Raw genomic sequence first — 16,023 nt, forward strand, 5'->3', positions numbered from 1 at the left:
CATATCATATGATTCACATTAGGGAAATATGAAAATATATTGCTGCGTTCATGTGCTCCTCAGATGGTCCCATTTCCTGAGTTAGGAAGTCTTCTTCCAACTTTGGTGTGTCCATGAGCTTTAAGTCATCATGTGAGAACAACACTGACACTACAAAGACGATGTGTTGTATTTTATTGCTCAGAGTATTTAAAAACTTGCTGCTGCCCCAGTACATCTGTCAGACTACTTAAGTATTGCTTTGCCTGAATAATGCTAATAAATAACTTTTCTAAGTAATCTATGTTATTCTACATGGCCAGCATCTAACAGTTACCAACCTTATACCATATTTCAAATTACATGGGAGCAAAAAATTGACATGCAAATGAAAATTCATAAAAAGTTTATTACTTTCAACCAGACATTTGTTTGTTTTTTTTCCTCTGCTATGTTTCTGCAAATATGATGTCAACTTTGTAACTTGTATACCAACATTTTAACCAACATTCCAAGTTGTTGTTTTAGTGGGTTAGAGTGAGGGTGAATTTTCCCAGCCTGGAACACGTTTTTCCCATTATTTTGACTCCACATGAATGCAGGGTATACATTGAGATAATGTAAATGTATCCGCTGTCACAGAACAATGCTGTGGCAGCTTTCCCTTTAATGTGTCTGTTTGTAGCAGACACATTTAATGGGAAGGGGTAGCAGAACTGCTATATTAAAAGTAACATTGGAATTTTATACAAATTTTGCATCAATCTGATAAAGTAACTTAAATTTTTCAGGTATTACATTCACTTCATTAATCAAAAACAGACATAGTTGTCCAGTCCAGACGTTCTAAAACAACTTCTCAACCAATTTTCTTGGAGTTAGCAAGACACACATTCACAATATCTATTGATATTAGAACTGCAACTATTAGTTCATCAAGAAAAAAAATCTTTATTATTTGAGTCTTTTCTCAGGCAAAAATGCCAAACATTTTCTGGTTTCAGCGTTTGAAGTGTAAAACCTTCCTGCCTGCTTTGTATCGTATGATAGTAAACTGAATATCTTTGTGTTTTATACTGCGGTCAGATGAGACATGTCATTTGAATGTGTCAAAGAAAAGCATATGATTCTTTTTTGAAAGCTTGTGTTTGTTTCAGGTTGTATTGACCATAAAAACATGCCTTCAAGTGGAAACAGAGGAGAGTGTATGTGAAAGAATAAGTAGCAGAGATGTTATATGCTGTGATGTCTGAAATTTTTGGGGTGTGGTCCGGCCATGTGTGTGTGTATATGTGTGTGTGTGTGTGTGTGTGTACGAGTGTTGATTGTGATCTGATGGGTCAGTTTGTCGTCCATCGTTAGAGTGATAGGTGGTCTGTTGTCATGCCATGAAGGTCGTCAGTGTTAATGAGGGCTGCAGCCAGCCACGTCTTAATTACTCCTAAGACCCTTTATCTGCAGTTGCTCAATACAGACCTCAATGCATACACATGAACAGCAGTGCACCTAATACACACCCTACCCGTATGGACCATCATGACACTTCACACAAATGAACTGGGCGTTTTTTTCTTCTTCTTCTCATACACTCTGTGAAGACAAAGATAGAATCTCACAGCGGTTGATTAACTTTGTCTTTTTTTTTTTTTGCTTTCCTCCCTCCATCTCCTCCCCTCCGCGTCGGCAACTAGACGGCTGGCTATGGAGGAGTGACGGAGGGCTCAGGGGTCAGGGGGCAAACTCAACAGGGAGCAGCCTCTAACCCCCCAGGATGTCACCCCAATAGGGCTCCAGGGGCCAAAAGTCACTTGGTTTGTTAAATCCTAACCCAGACATAGCGGCTTCTCTAGACACACAAACCCAGTGACCATGCAGAGGATCCATGTTTGACTTTTAACCTCAAGCAAAGTCTTTCTTGTTTTCTGGCCATACGCATCAGTAGATAGTCGGGATCCTTTTCAGAGGAAATTAATGTTTAATGTGATACTATATGAAAACTGCAGATGGAGCTAAAGACCAAGCATCACACTTCTATGTGAGAACCAGAGCATAGGACTGACTTAAGAAAGTTGTGATGTCAGGAGGTCATGCAGACCAAATCAAATAAGCAATATATTGTCAGTGATTCCAAAAAGGCTCAAGTTTCAACAAAAACATACAGTGGAAAGAGTATTATGTACTTATGACCCTTTAACAGGTCTGTCCTGGTGATGACTGTAACACAGTCCAGCAACTGGACTGGAGTGTTTTTATTTTAAGCCCTTTTCGACCACACAAAAATGCTGCAAACACCTGCTAAAATCTGGCTTTTTAATGTAATGGGAAAGCTTATAATCAGCATTTACACCCAGACCACCCAATGACTCTGCAATAGTCATGGGCTCCTGCTCTGATCGGCATTAATGGAAGTACAATACGCGGGTGAACGTGCTAATTTTAGCCCCTTTACTGGCAAGATGCGATGACAGGCCACCACAAAGTTAGTCTGCACTGAGTTTGAAAGAGAAATTCAGTAAGATATAAAAAGGAGTAACCACTGTAAAGTGTTCACAGGCCTCCACGCTGCTTCCTACAGTTTGCTAACCTGTTTTCCAGCCTGTCTGTGATGCTTAACGTTACACACCAAAAAAATCCCACACACGTAGAAAGGCATACTCATCTGCTGCAGAGCCATGTTAGCAGCTCTGGTCTACTGGCAATGGGAAAGGAGTCTGAAGCCTATTTTTAGCAGGATGTTTTTGCATCCTCAGAAGAAGGATTTTCTGAGCAGTTTCATTCAGAGGAAGAATTTTCCAAAACTAGCTGTTCTGTGTTGGTTGTGAAACTGTTGACTACAAAATAACAGTTAACAGTGGGTAAAACTCAGATCAATGCAGCTAGATCTTTGAGCTTAACTTGTAATTACAACAGATCACTAAGATTCTATAGATTCACCCAAATCCCAATTTAACAAAGCTGAAGGGGAAAAAAATGAATTTAGCATCTCTCACACTACACATTTGAGAGACATGATAGTTTTAGTGTACATATCTAACTGCTTCTGCCAAGTTGCAACCCCTGGAGCTGAAAATGAAGCCAACGATGAAGTGCAGTTCCTTGAATTGCCCCTTGACACTAATCCAAAAAGCCAGTCACTTCCTATAGACCTCCATGTTAAAAACTTTATGGCAGAAATAAACATGTTTTGAGCCTGGTACAAAAAACAGTTTTGGTCCCTATAACTAATTTCCCTGTTTATGACAACTGGACAGGGGGTGATTTTTTTATATAACTCACCTCATTATTTTTTATTAAGGCTTAAAGTTGCACATGATTAAGGGTGTTGCCACTTTGAGTAACAGGCTGTCTGTTGTGGTGTTGCAGCGTGATGATATTTTCATAGTATGGAACTATTATTATTACTTGCAATGACTTTATAAAGGATTTTGTTTTGGTTTAACAAACACTTTATTGTCATTAGAACTTGAAACCAGGAAAATTGTGTAAGAAATCTCCCTTCTGAAAAATAAACAAAACAAAATAAATGTGAGATTTTCTCTCCGCTTGCATCCTTTTCCAGTACTGAGATAAGCAGATGTACATGGTATGATAACTGTAAATGTTCATTCATGATGTACCTTGAAATTGGTATACTGCTGCAACCCTAGTTTGTGGATAGTGTCCTCAAGTTCTCAGTCAGATTCACCCCTCGCTCATCCACAGCTCCACCCATGGCAACGACCAAAATGCCAAACTGCAAGCTTCAGAACAGGAGTCCCCAAACCAGTGGATGACGTCACAGTAGCTACATCCATTATTTTATACAGTCTATGGTTCCTGCTGTACATTAATAAATGAATGCCACATTAGATTAGAGACTGCATCATTCATTGGGGAAAAAAGTTTATTGTGGCCTTAATGTTGGTAAAAGTGCTACGGTTTTAACACTGTGTGCCATAATGACACTGTTTTATAAAACAAAGTCAGTTCATTCTTAGTTATGTGTGATAAACTTCACAGTGCATTAAAAACAGTGCAGTCCACCAGATCAAGACGGAGATCTCTGACTTTATGGTTTCTGTTCAGCGTGCTTGGTGATCACCCTCTGCTTCCTGTTGATTCGTTGTAGCTTTTTTGTTTCATGGACAACTTCCTCTGAAAGGGAGCAGACATACTGTACATTACGTAGCATTGATGTTTGTCTGTGTGTGTGTCTGACAGTGGAGGAGGAGTGTGTACCTGAACGTGCTTCTTCGGGTTGGAAGCAGACTGAAGCCAAGCTGAAGAGTGAGAAGATGATGAAGGCAACAATGATGAAGGTGAGCTCAAAGCCAGTGAACGGCAGTTCCATCTACACCACTACCTAACATAAAACACGTCATTACATTATGTAACATCATCATGACGCAGAAGAATCAGCTTCAGTGATCTTACTGTGTTGTCACTTTTGTTTGAAAAATATAAGCCTTCAAGAGATGCAGTAAGACAGCTACTAACATGTTTAGTATTTAAAAGTAGCAGTGTGTCAGTTGACCATTTACTGTACATGTACACATGCACATATACAGTTAGCATGATTTCACCAATGCATAAGTGTACTGTAACAGATTTTCAATAATTGTCCATATCATTATCTTGCCTATCCAAACTTGACAGCAACAGACCTATCACATATAAAACTGTTAAAGTTAATAGTGATTTTTTTTTCCTGAGGAACATCATATATGTAATTTACAAACTTGTGCTGCTGCTAATCAGATCGCATCAACCTTTACACTCCTATCATTCACTGTTTGATCCACTTAAAGGTCCGGTGTGTCGGATTTAGGAGGATCTATTGACAGAAAATGAATATAATATTTACAACTATGTTTTCATTAGTGTATAATCGCCTGAGAGTAATAATTGCTGAGTTTTAACTACATATATCTACATATGAAGCGGGCCCTCTTCCACAGAGTCTGCCATGTTGCAGTGCCATGTTTCTACAGTAGCCCAGAATGGACAGACCAAACAGTGGCTTTAGAGAGGGCCTTTCACATTTTAATGGTACCTGATGGCCACTGTAGTCTTCCTACATGCTTGGAAATGGAGGGGTGAGCAGAGGGGTATTTAGTTGGTTTCATTTGGTCTGCTACCTCACTGCTAGATGCCACCAAATCCTACACACTGGTCTTTTAATAAGCCTAACGTGGGCAGCAAATCAAAGGTTTGGAGCCAAACTACAGGTTATTGCAAGCTTAATGCACATTATCCACATACTAAAATAAAAGGCACTGTTTTTTACAGTAGCCCGATCCTTCCACTAGAGGGCCTTACAACCTTGTTCAGTCAGTCCACTGTTGGTTTAATGACTCATGCTCCTAAATTTGCATAAAGTCCATGTTGTGACACTGGGCTGTATCTGTTCACTGTAAAACTCAAAATTAGTCTCTGTTCACAATAAGAAAAAGAAGAATAGAACATTTTCACAACATTTTCTATTTATCATTATTAAGTATTTGATTAATCCATCCAGTTCACATCACATCAGCACTATTGGATGTTGTGTTTAAGTATAACAAAGTTAATGTACCATAGTATCATAGTTAGTGACTGTGTGGATCTGGATGCAGGGCTCACATAAATAAAACAGTCAGTAAAATCAAAAAAAAAAAAAGTAAATTCACAAGTTTTTGGAAACTTTCACAGAAGTTTGCTTAAGTGAAGTATTTTTTTATTTTCAGCAGTCTCGTGAAAAAAAGTTTTTTCTAAACCCTCTCAACCCAACTTCAACCAAAATCCCCTCACTGTCTACTACATTTTTACTGCCCTAATGTTACCATGAAAATAATGAATCCCTGCATTAACACGTCCAGTGAAAGAACTGCAGTATAAGAAGGTCAGGAGCTTCACTGAAGTTATAAAGAGGCATTAATTAATACATCAGCAGGTATCATTTACGAGGTACCATGTTGTTCTGTATCATCCCTGATAGGGCTGAATGAATCTCAATGGCCCGCAATTCACACATCTTTCCTGCTGCTGTAGATCTGCTCATTCACACAAGCTCCACCCTTTGATCCCTTACAAGAACAATTCAGATGCTGCGTTCCTGCAGAATAATTTGAGATCTCACTGTAATCCCTCTAGCACACCTTTTGTGTCTGACCTAGATTTTGAAACAGCCTCTCTGGAGCTGCAGACTTCAGTCAGAGATGATCTTTGTTCGACACATATTTCTTGTAGAGCAAATCCAACAGCGAGATAAAACAAGAAAAAGTACATACAGGGTCCTGAGACTTACCAGTAGGAAGAATCACAGCAGATATTTTTAGATCTGAAGGTCAGTAAAAAGCACTTCTGTGAGTTTTCACATGTATACACTCTCAGAGAGGAAAGAAAGCATGTGTGAGATACTGTTTATTAACCTTTTTTTTTTTTACAGTGTAACATCGAGGCCACTCCTTTGTGCCTCATCCTGGAAGCAGGTAATACTGGATCCTATAACAGAGTACACAAACATGCATGCTCATAGGTCACCATTTAGACTTTGCTCTGGTAACTGATAACACCCACCCACATACACACACAGTCTTTGGCTGACTTGTCCTCAAGATGCCACTAACAGGAAGCGAGAGAAGCGTTGTTCCCCTCTGTAGTTTTTCAGTCTCAGTCATGAACCTCATCTGGAGTCAGACGATCAGCTCCTCACTCTCTAGCTGTGCGTTTGTCGCTGATGGATAAAAAAAAAAGTCACTTTCTTTGGTTTTCAAATTTTTATCACGGCGAAAGAAGTAAATTACTGATCAATTTGATTAGCACACATTTTGGCTGTTGAGATTCTCATAGAATAAAAATTTATGATGCATTGAAAATAAATTGTGTAAAATAAACTCATTAGTTCAATGTATTGTAGCGACTGGGGCTGTGACTGTGATAAATGAACTGTAAAATGATGAATGGTCCCTTAAGGGCACTACCCAGAATGCACTGTGTTCAGGAGAAGTGTGTGCTGTTATGTGTTTCGTGCGCTACTGATAGTGCATGTTCTTTTCAGTGTTCGATCTGCCGGTGTGTGAGTCTCATGCAGAAGAGTTTTGTTCCCTCGAGTCTCGGGGTATGTGTTAAGACGGCTTCACGTCAGTTGCAGGATGCCATGCTCTGTTGATGTTCAGGAACGACCAATAAAAAGGAGCTGTGAGTTATAAGAAATCCGGTGTTGATTAACTTTATCCTGCCGCTCGTCACATTGGTGTCAGAAGTGGGATAGCTAGCCTAGCTAACGTACCCACCATGGAGGAAATAGAGCGAGAATACGGAAGGATAACAGAGTTCATAACGCGCCTCGACGAGCAGTGTAAATTCAAAGAGCACAACCCCGGCGAAGCTCGCCCACCCGTCCAGGAAGGCTCCAGTGCCCGGCGCCTCCCCGCATCTGCGACGAGAAGCACCACCTCCGCCCACCGCTCCGAGAGCTCGCCGGTCGCGCCGAGCATGGCGGCCGCAACGAGAGGCGCCATCCCCCGCCGCAGCATGGAGAGCTCATCGGCCGTACATGGCTCGTTGTCTGGGACGGGAGGGGCCGCCTCCACACCGCCGTCACACCCGTCTCCGCGGAACGTCTACAAGCTCCCGCGATATGCAGGTACCACACCACTGGAACCCTACCTCGTTCAGGTCAAGGTGGCGGAGCTAATGAATAGATGGGATGCTGCTGAGACAGCCACCCACATTGTCCTGGCCTTGGAGGGAAATGCACTACAGGTGTTAATGGACGTGGCACCAGAGGAGCTAAGTGACTATTCATCCCTGACCATGGCTCTAAAGCGACGCTTTGGAAAACACACCTCCACTGACCAGGTGAGAGACCAGTTGGCTCACAGGCGCCGAGCAGATGGTGAAGCTTTGGGCGCGTATGCCGCAGATGTGCGTTACTATACCGAGCAGGGCTACCCAACCTTCGACCCATCAGCACGTGACGAGCTAGCCCTGAGTGCCTTCATCCGGGGGCTCACCCCTGAGAAGCTTAGGGAACATCTCCGCCTCAGGTCACCCACGACTCTCCAGGCCACGTTGGAGGAAGCAGAGCGGGTTGAGACTGTCCTAACACCCCGCCATCAGGCGAGACCCCAGGTGCGACAAGCAGAGATCAGCGATGATGACGAGGGAGGGGCTGTCTGCCAGGCCCAACCCTCCCCAGCTCCAGCAGGTCCACGGCAGCCCCCGAGGAGGTTGCGGGCACGTCAAACCCCAGGTGTCTGTTACCGCTGTGGAGAACCGGGACACATGGCACATGACTGCCCCGCGCCTGCAACCGGCGCCACACCCCCGACCGCTCGGGAAACTAGAGCTGGGGGGCACAGAGGGGAATTTGCCCCCCAGTCAACCTACCGAATCCCCTACTGAGAACATTAACCAAATCGGCAGGTTAGGCAACGTCCATGGCCTATACCTGTCCTGCCACCTCAATGGACACGCCTGCAGAGCCCTGGTAGACTCGGGGGCAGTTATCTCCCTGGTGCGACCAGGGGTTCTGCCAGAGACGGACGATGGACAGTCGCTCGGGTGGGCTCCGACCTCCAGCAAGATCCGGTCCATGACAGGGGGACTCTCAAAAATGCTCAGGAAGCAAAGCCTGTGGGTGCGGGCCGGAAAAACTGAAATGGAGCAAGAGTTTTGGTTGGCTGACATCATAGACTCCTGCATTATCGGCCTCGACCTGCTGGAACGTTGGGGAGCCGTGGTGGACGTAGCGAAGAGAGTCATCTACATTGGGACGGAGACCCTACCTCTCCAATGTCGACGAGAGAAGAGGAGGGTGAGACGCACGCGAGCAGTGCAGCAGCAGTCCAGCAGTGGTGATCCTGCTCCACCAGCAGCAGTCCGGCAGCGGCGATCCAGCGGCAGTGGTCCAGCAGCGGCAGTGGCTCTCCAGCAGGAGCCCAGCAGTGGTGGCCCACCAGCAGCGGTCCAGCAGCGGCAGGCCAACAGCGGCAGTCCTGCGGCAATGGCCCGACAGCGGCGGTGCAGCAGCGGCAGTGGCGGCCCGGGGGCAGCAACAACCCAGCGGCAGTGGTCCATCAGCGGCGGTTCGACAGCAGCGGTTCGTCAGCGGCAGCCCAGCAGCAGCAACCCAACTGAAGCCACCCTGCAGCAGCAGCAACAGCATGGGCAACACCATCACGCCACCCCTATTTCGACCTCCGTCACGCCGGAGTGCCCTGCAGAGGATCGGCTGCCGCCCTCCCCCAAGACCGTCCAGGCAGTCCAAGAACTCGCACAGCGGAGCAGTGAGCAGCTAGACCCACAGCAGAGCGCACAGATGAGGGATCTGCTTCGAGAGTTCCTGGACATCTTTGCCGCCAGAGACGATGAGTGCACCAGAACGGGGCTGGTGCAGCACACCATCGACACAGGTACTGCCGCGCCCATTCGCCAACGCCCCTATCGACTCCGCTCGCCAAGCGGGAGGCCGCCGAGCGGCTGGTCCAGACCATGTCCATGGCAGGGGTGATAGAGCCTTCCACCAGCCCATGGGCCTCCCCTGCTATCCTAGTGCGGAAGAAGGACGGCACGTGGAGGCCCTGTGCGGACTTCTGGCGCCTGAATGCAATAACCCGCAAAGACTCCTACCTCCTGCCCCGCATTGATGATGCCCTGGACCACATCGCAGGGTCATGATGGTTCAGTTCCCTAGACTTGAGAAGTGGCTACTGGCAGGTGGAGCTAGCACCAGAGGACCACCCAAAAACGGCTTTCACCTTCGGACAAGGACTCTGGCAGTTCAGGGTGATGCCGTTCGGCCTCTGCAACGCTCCCGCCACATTTGAGAGGCTGATGGAGAGAGTGCTGGCCCACATTCCCCGGAGCTGATGTGTGGTCTACCTCGACAACCTGCTGGTCCACGCCACTGACTTCGAGCGGGCTCTGGTAAATCTGCGTCAGGTTTTCAGCGCCATTCGGGGGGCGGGCTTGTGCCTACATCCCAAGAAGTGCAACCTCCTACAACGCGAGACCAAGTTTCTGGGACACGTGGTGGGGCCCAACGGCGTGGGCACCGATCCGGCGAAGGTGGAGGCAGTCCGGAACTGGCGGGTCCCCAGAAGTGTCGGCGAGGTGCGCAGCTTTCTGGGTCTTGCTTCATACTACCGACGTTTTGTGCGCGACTTCGCATCCACTGCCAGCCCGCTACATTGCCTCACTGACAAGGGGCGGAAGTTCGAGTGGAACGAGAGCTGCGAGGCTGCTTTCACCCGGCTGCGCGAAGCCTTGACCACCGCTCCCATCCTGGCACTCCCCGACCCAGGGTGCCGCTTCATCGTAGACACAGACGCCAGTGACAGGGGGCTGGGGGCAGTCCTGTCACAGGAGAGGGAGGAAGGAGAAAGAGTGGTGGCCTACTACAGCCGCGCCCTACATCGAGCTGAGCGCAACTACTGCGTCACCCGACGCGAGCTATTGGCAGTCATCACGGCGCTTCACCACTTTTGGCCCTACCTCTACGGCCGGTCCTTCCTCCTGCGGACAGATCACGCTTCCCTGATGTGGCTCCTCACCTTCCGAGAACCGGAAGGGCAACTGTCAAGATGGATTGAGGCCCTGCAGAGTTACGACTTTGAGGTACAGCATCGGGCAGGGCGACTCCACTGCAATGCCGACGCCCTCTCCCGACGGCCCTGTGAGGCATCAGAGTGCAGGCACTGTTTGCGGCAAGAAGAACGAGACCAACTGACTATCCCAGTGGCCGCGGTGCCACAGGTCCAGGAAGCAGAGGAGGGGATGACAGCGGTCGAGCGACAGGAATGGCAGGCGGCGCAGGAAGCCGACCCTACTCTTTCCAGGGTGGGGCAGTGGGTCGATGCTGGAGCACGCCCCTGTTGGACAGCTGTCTCAGCACTGTCATTGGAAACTAAGGCCTACTACTCTCAGTGGGCCACTCTGGCCCGATGGGATGGACTGCTCTATCGTGTCTGGCAGGCGCCAGGCCGAGGGGGAGCAGTTTGGCAGTTGTTGGTGTCCAAGGACCGGCGCCAGCAGGTGTTACAGGCAGTGCATGGTTCAGTGGGGGCAGGGCACTTTGGGGTATCAAAGACTCTAAATAGACTGCGCCAAAGGTTCTACTGGGCCGGTTGCAGGCAGGACACCGAACTGTTTGTGCATTGCTGCGACGCCTGCACCGCCCAGAAGGGCCCCACCCAACGCTCCCATGCTCCGCTACAGCGTTACCAGGTGGGGGCTCCCATGGAGCGTGTGGGCGTGGACATCCTTGGGCCGTTTCCCCTTACTGATGGTGGGAACCGCTACGTCCTCGTGGCCATGGATTATTTCACTAAGTGGCCGGAGGCGTACGCAGTTCCCGACCAGAGTGCCATAACAACAGCTGAGAGACTGGTGTGTGAGATGTTCTGCCGATTCAGTGCACCTGAGGAGTTGCACAGTGATCAGAGACGGAACTTTGAGGCACAAGTGTTCACCAAGGTGTGTAAGCTCATGGGGGTGACGAAGACCCGGACAACGCCTCTTCACCCCCAGAGTGATGGACTGGTGGAGAGGTTCAATCGGACGCTGTCCACACAGTTGGCCATCGTGGTTGAGCGACACCAGCGTGATTGGGACCGTCACCTGCCCCTGATAATGATGGGATACCGCTCAGCAGTGCAGGAGAGCACTGGGTGCACACCCGCCGCTCTCATGTTCGGGAGGGAGTTGCGGACTCCCGTGGACCTAGCCTTTGGCAGCCCCCCGTGCCCTGACCTCCCTGGAGAGCCCGGCAGGGAATACCTGCACAGCCTACGGCAGCAGCTGACGGAGGCGCATGACTTTGCCCGTCGGCGCCAGGATCAGGCTGGGGAGAAACAGAAACGGGCATACGACGTCCACTGCCGGGGCCGCCCCTTCTCGCCTGGAGAGAAGGTGTGGGTCTACAATCCAACCCAAAAGAGAGGTATTTCGCCTAAGCTGACTAGCAAGTGGGTGGGCCCCTGTGAGGTGCTGGAGCAGCTGTCCGATGTGGTGTATCGGGTGAGGATGTCTGTCCGGGGGCGGGTAGTGGTGCTGCACAGGGACCGTTTAGCACCCTATCGGCCCCATGCAAAATCAGCAGAGGTTGACCATGCCCCCAGCTCACAGGGTATACTCCCACTGCCGTCCGCTAGCACACCCGGCACTGCAGGAGGGGAGATGGACAGCGGGGGGGAGGGGTCTGCGCGGAGAGAGACTCGATGGCGATCATATACGTCCATAATAACACGACAGAACCTTGATATGTTGTATAAAAAATATGTTTCAAGGGTGTCATGGTGAACTTGAGGTTATGATGCATTACATATACACTGATTCTACTGGTTGTATGTTTCTTTCCGTCTCTCTCACACAGATGTAGTGTCTTTTAAGGCCCAAAAATGTATTATATTTATTTATTTAATGGCACTAACAGTGAATTCATTAGAGCCATGTAATAAATGCTACCTCTGTGAAGTTGATGGTATTCTGCTCTGTTGCCACTTTGTCAGAAAACTTAAGACACCGACATATAGCAAAAACGAACAGTCTAAAACAGCAGCTACGCAGTATGTCAAACCTTCATGAAGGTTAATATGTTCAGGTGTTTTTAAACTGTTTTGGAGCAATATTCATTCAGCTTTACTTGAAAGCTGCAATTTGTGGTGCTGCTGACCTGTATAATACACTCTACCAAGAGGTGTTTTATAACCCTCATTGATATAACTTGACCAGAAGCACTGTGCAGTAACACATCTCAGGGTACCATTAAGAAATGAAATACAGTAATATTAGACAGAGCTGGATGAGACTTCAAAGGAGACATTTGGATAGATTTCAGGATGGGAACTTATAACCAGAATTTTATCATGAAGGGCTGATAAATGGAGTTGAAACACTAAGATCTGCACACAGACGTTTTAGGAAGAGCCCTGTGCTTGAAATGTTACACACAGCATTAAAGTCCTTCTGACGGGAGCTACCAGGTGTGGATCTATTTGTTTCAACTTTGCTAGATGTTTATTAAATCCAGCACACATCCTGTTGGGCACTAGGATGTGTGTGTCTTTTTTATTGTTTTTTATTAGGCTAATAAAGAGAAACAGAGTACTCAACAAGTATAATTAACTTTAGGGACATGATAAAAGAGCGCTATCGTGTTCTGCAAAGTTTAGTTTTGAGTCAACATTTTAAAGAGTGACGAGGATAGAACGTATTTAACAGATTTCAGATAGATATTCAGAAGATTATTTTCACTCTAATATTGAGGTTTTAGTTTGAGTTTACTGTCCACTTTGTTGCCAATTTAAGTGGTATACCATGCTAAAAGTTGAATTATATCACATATAATGATTCTTTTCAGTTATTTCAACATTTATATTAATTAGGATAGACATGCTGAACAAACTACAGCCTCCAAAATTACCATAACGCTTAAGAAACACCTCTCTAAAACAGTTTTGACAAACATGATTTATTATAACCTTTATGAAAGTCGGATTTTATTGCAGCACTTTAATGTTCAACTGCATTCATTTGAATTAGGATAACCTAATAAACTGGAAACTGCATATACAGTCATAGGTATTTCATTTTTTCCCAGTGCTGTGGAAGTGCACTGTGTAAAAGTTCGGCAACACATAAGAGTCTAATTTTTGTGTTTTACGTAGCCTTTGTGATGAAAAACAAGTGTCTTCATAGTGACTAAATGGACAAAGTTATATGTGTGTGTGTGTGTGTGTGTGTGTTTGCAGTCGTACCATTTGAGTGTGCACATTCCTCATTGAGCATCCCACTAAGTGTGAAGAGGGCGAACACCAGGAGAGAGAACATGATCGTCAACACCTCCAGCTCAGTAAAAGGAGAAGCCATCTATACCTCGCCGCCACAGCTGTGAACATTTCATCTGTAAAATCTCCTGTTTTCCAACACAGGTGACATCCCCTCCCACCACACACACACAGAATCAAAATAAGGATTAAACACTTACTCAGAGTGTGTTAGTGAAACATTGAGATGTTGACAATCACACATCAGCTTCATGACACACACACACCCTCTGTCTCTCTCTCTCTTTGCCACACACTTGAAAGAGCTGTGAAGAGCAGACTAACACGTCCCCTCTCGAGTTCAAGTGAGATCATGTTAACCCTAATTATTGATGGGCCCTCTGCCTGTGTGTGTCTGTGTGTGTGTTTAACAGTAGAAGTATTCCCATGTAAAATGCATGACTGTATTGATTGTAAGATTTATGATTGCTCTCAGGTGAAGTTTTTGCTTTTGGTGGTAAGAGTTTAGTGTTAAAGAATGTTAATGACCACAGACAGACTTTATGAAACTGAAACTTTCCATGGAAGGTAAAGCTTTTGTGGGGTTCTGGTTTTCTTTGCAGGAAACATAGTGATGTGGTACGGTAGCTTTTCTTTTGACAGTGTCCGCCGAATCCCCCTACTCATCTTCTCAACCAACGAACCTTCTTTAGTTGCGTGTTAAAAAGAACTGAAGCTTTGCAGTGCCATGCAGCAAGTGGTGATGGAATAGTACTCAGTTTAAAAATAAAATTAGAGGCCACAAAGTGCGTTCTGACTTCCCCATTTCCAACACGATTAAACAGTGCGTGTGTGGGGGGGGTGTGTGCGTGAAAAGGATGTGGGTGAGCATACATATCTGGGACACATCTTTGAGCACTTCTCCTCTCAGCAGTGCAAAAAAGTGGTGAAAAAAAGTCCGCTGCTCCTGCTGCTAACAGAGTGTTTTCTATACAAATAATAAACTCATCCTGCTAAATCAGAATCAGAAAATAAAGGCGTACATATTTCCACACATAATCTGGTATTTATAAAGGATGAATATCAAAGGTGTGTATTTAAAGTTAATTCCGAATTGCTTATGAGTGATTATATCATAATTATTTTTTATTTACATTCATCTCCCCGTTAATGATCTTTCAATTTATCCTCTGAACATTCTGGCAAGTCAATTTCCACGCGAGCGCTATGAATGAATTGTTGATTATCCTTCTGACATTTGATAATAATCATTTAGATTTTACTGCGACTACAGTTTGCAGAAGTGGGATGAATTAGTGGTACGGATGCTACAAATACCCACAGCATAATGACAGCTGCTCTGGCACTGTTGGAGAGCCATTGGTGAAATTACTGTGTTTCTCATTGACAGGTCTAATGAATGGTGAAGGCGCACAATTATCGATATGTAACAGATGTTTAAGAGCGTTTCTACACTGTTTTGTACAACTTTTGTGACTGCACCGAGCACCACAATGATTTAAAGTTATGAAACAGAATCAGGCATTCACATGGCTTTATAAATCTGACGAAAAGAATACATATGAATGTTTCTGACTTTGTGTGTACACAAGTTTTAGTGATGAATCTTTAGGGGGCTTTAGGGGGAGCCCTATTTTTTGGCAATGGGGGGTGGTAAGGTATACTTACCATACAGTGCATAACCTGAGTTGAGTGTAGCCCCTGCACATGGATGGCGACAGCAGGAAGAGACAGCATTGTGTTTATTAGGCTACATACACATTACAAGCAAGAAAGAAATGCAGTTTTTTTGCTCTCATTTACTCTCATTCATAAAGTTGTGTGGACACAGAAATCAATTTTTCCCAATCAGATTGGATCTTCCATATGTGGTCCTAAAGCCAACACATTTAAGATCACTGACCATGCAACCACTGTGAAAATAGTCACATCAGGTTTTATGTTTTTTCCCCATACATCCTTAGTTTTTCCATGTCATACTTCACTGTGCAGGAGCAGATCATTTACAATACAATGTTGAAATGGTCCGTTGAAACAACAGAGCTCTGTAGTAGCTGTACTGCTGCTGCAGTAGTTCTGTCCCAGTCGCCATCTTGCCTACATGACATGACAGCATTGCTGTGAGGCGCCAAAAGAGATATCCTAAAGTCTTGGTGAAACAGTTCTTCCTCTGAACTCTCCACATCGCGGCTCCACCACTCTGGACTCCTCTTCTGGCTGCACCCACATCTCTGTCTTGACAGAACTACCAGCAATAGCTTCCAACAGAGAAAAATAAAACGCTCATTGCTAT

The 16,023-nt window shown here is 46.0% G+C and overlaps 2 long non-coding RNA genes across 2 annotated transcripts; both read right to left on the minus strand.

Annotated features, from left to right (window-relative positions):
- Positions 1 to 213: 213 nt before the first annotated feature.
- Positions 214 to 4,317, minus strand: LOC144462464 (uncharacterized). Its single transcript, XR_013490760.1, has 3 exons — positions 4,198 to 4,317; positions 3,597 to 4,113; positions 214 to 3,477 (listed from the first exon to the last, which is right to left on the minus strand). It is a non-coding gene; the product is annotated as an uncharacterized LOC144462464 (long non-coding RNA).
- Positions 4,318 to 6,246: 1,929 nt separating this feature from the next.
- On the minus strand, positions 6,247 to 14,038 carry LOC144462465 (uncharacterized). The gene is made up of 3 exons (XR_013490761.1): positions 13,931 to 14,038; positions 13,701 to 13,831; positions 6,247 to 6,673 (listed from the first exon to the last, which is right to left on the minus strand). It is a non-coding gene; the product is annotated as an uncharacterized LOC144462465 (long non-coding RNA).
- Between the last annotated feature and the right edge of the window lie 1,985 nt (positions 14,039 to 16,023).

The sequence above is a fragment of the Epinephelus lanceolatus genome, chromosome 3 (assembly GCF_041903045.1).
Source record: "Epinephelus lanceolatus isolate andai-2023 chromosome 3, ASM4190304v1, whole genome shotgun sequence".
Lineage (NCBI taxonomy): Eukaryota > Metazoa > Chordata > Actinopteri > Perciformes > Serranidae > Epinephelus > Epinephelus lanceolatus.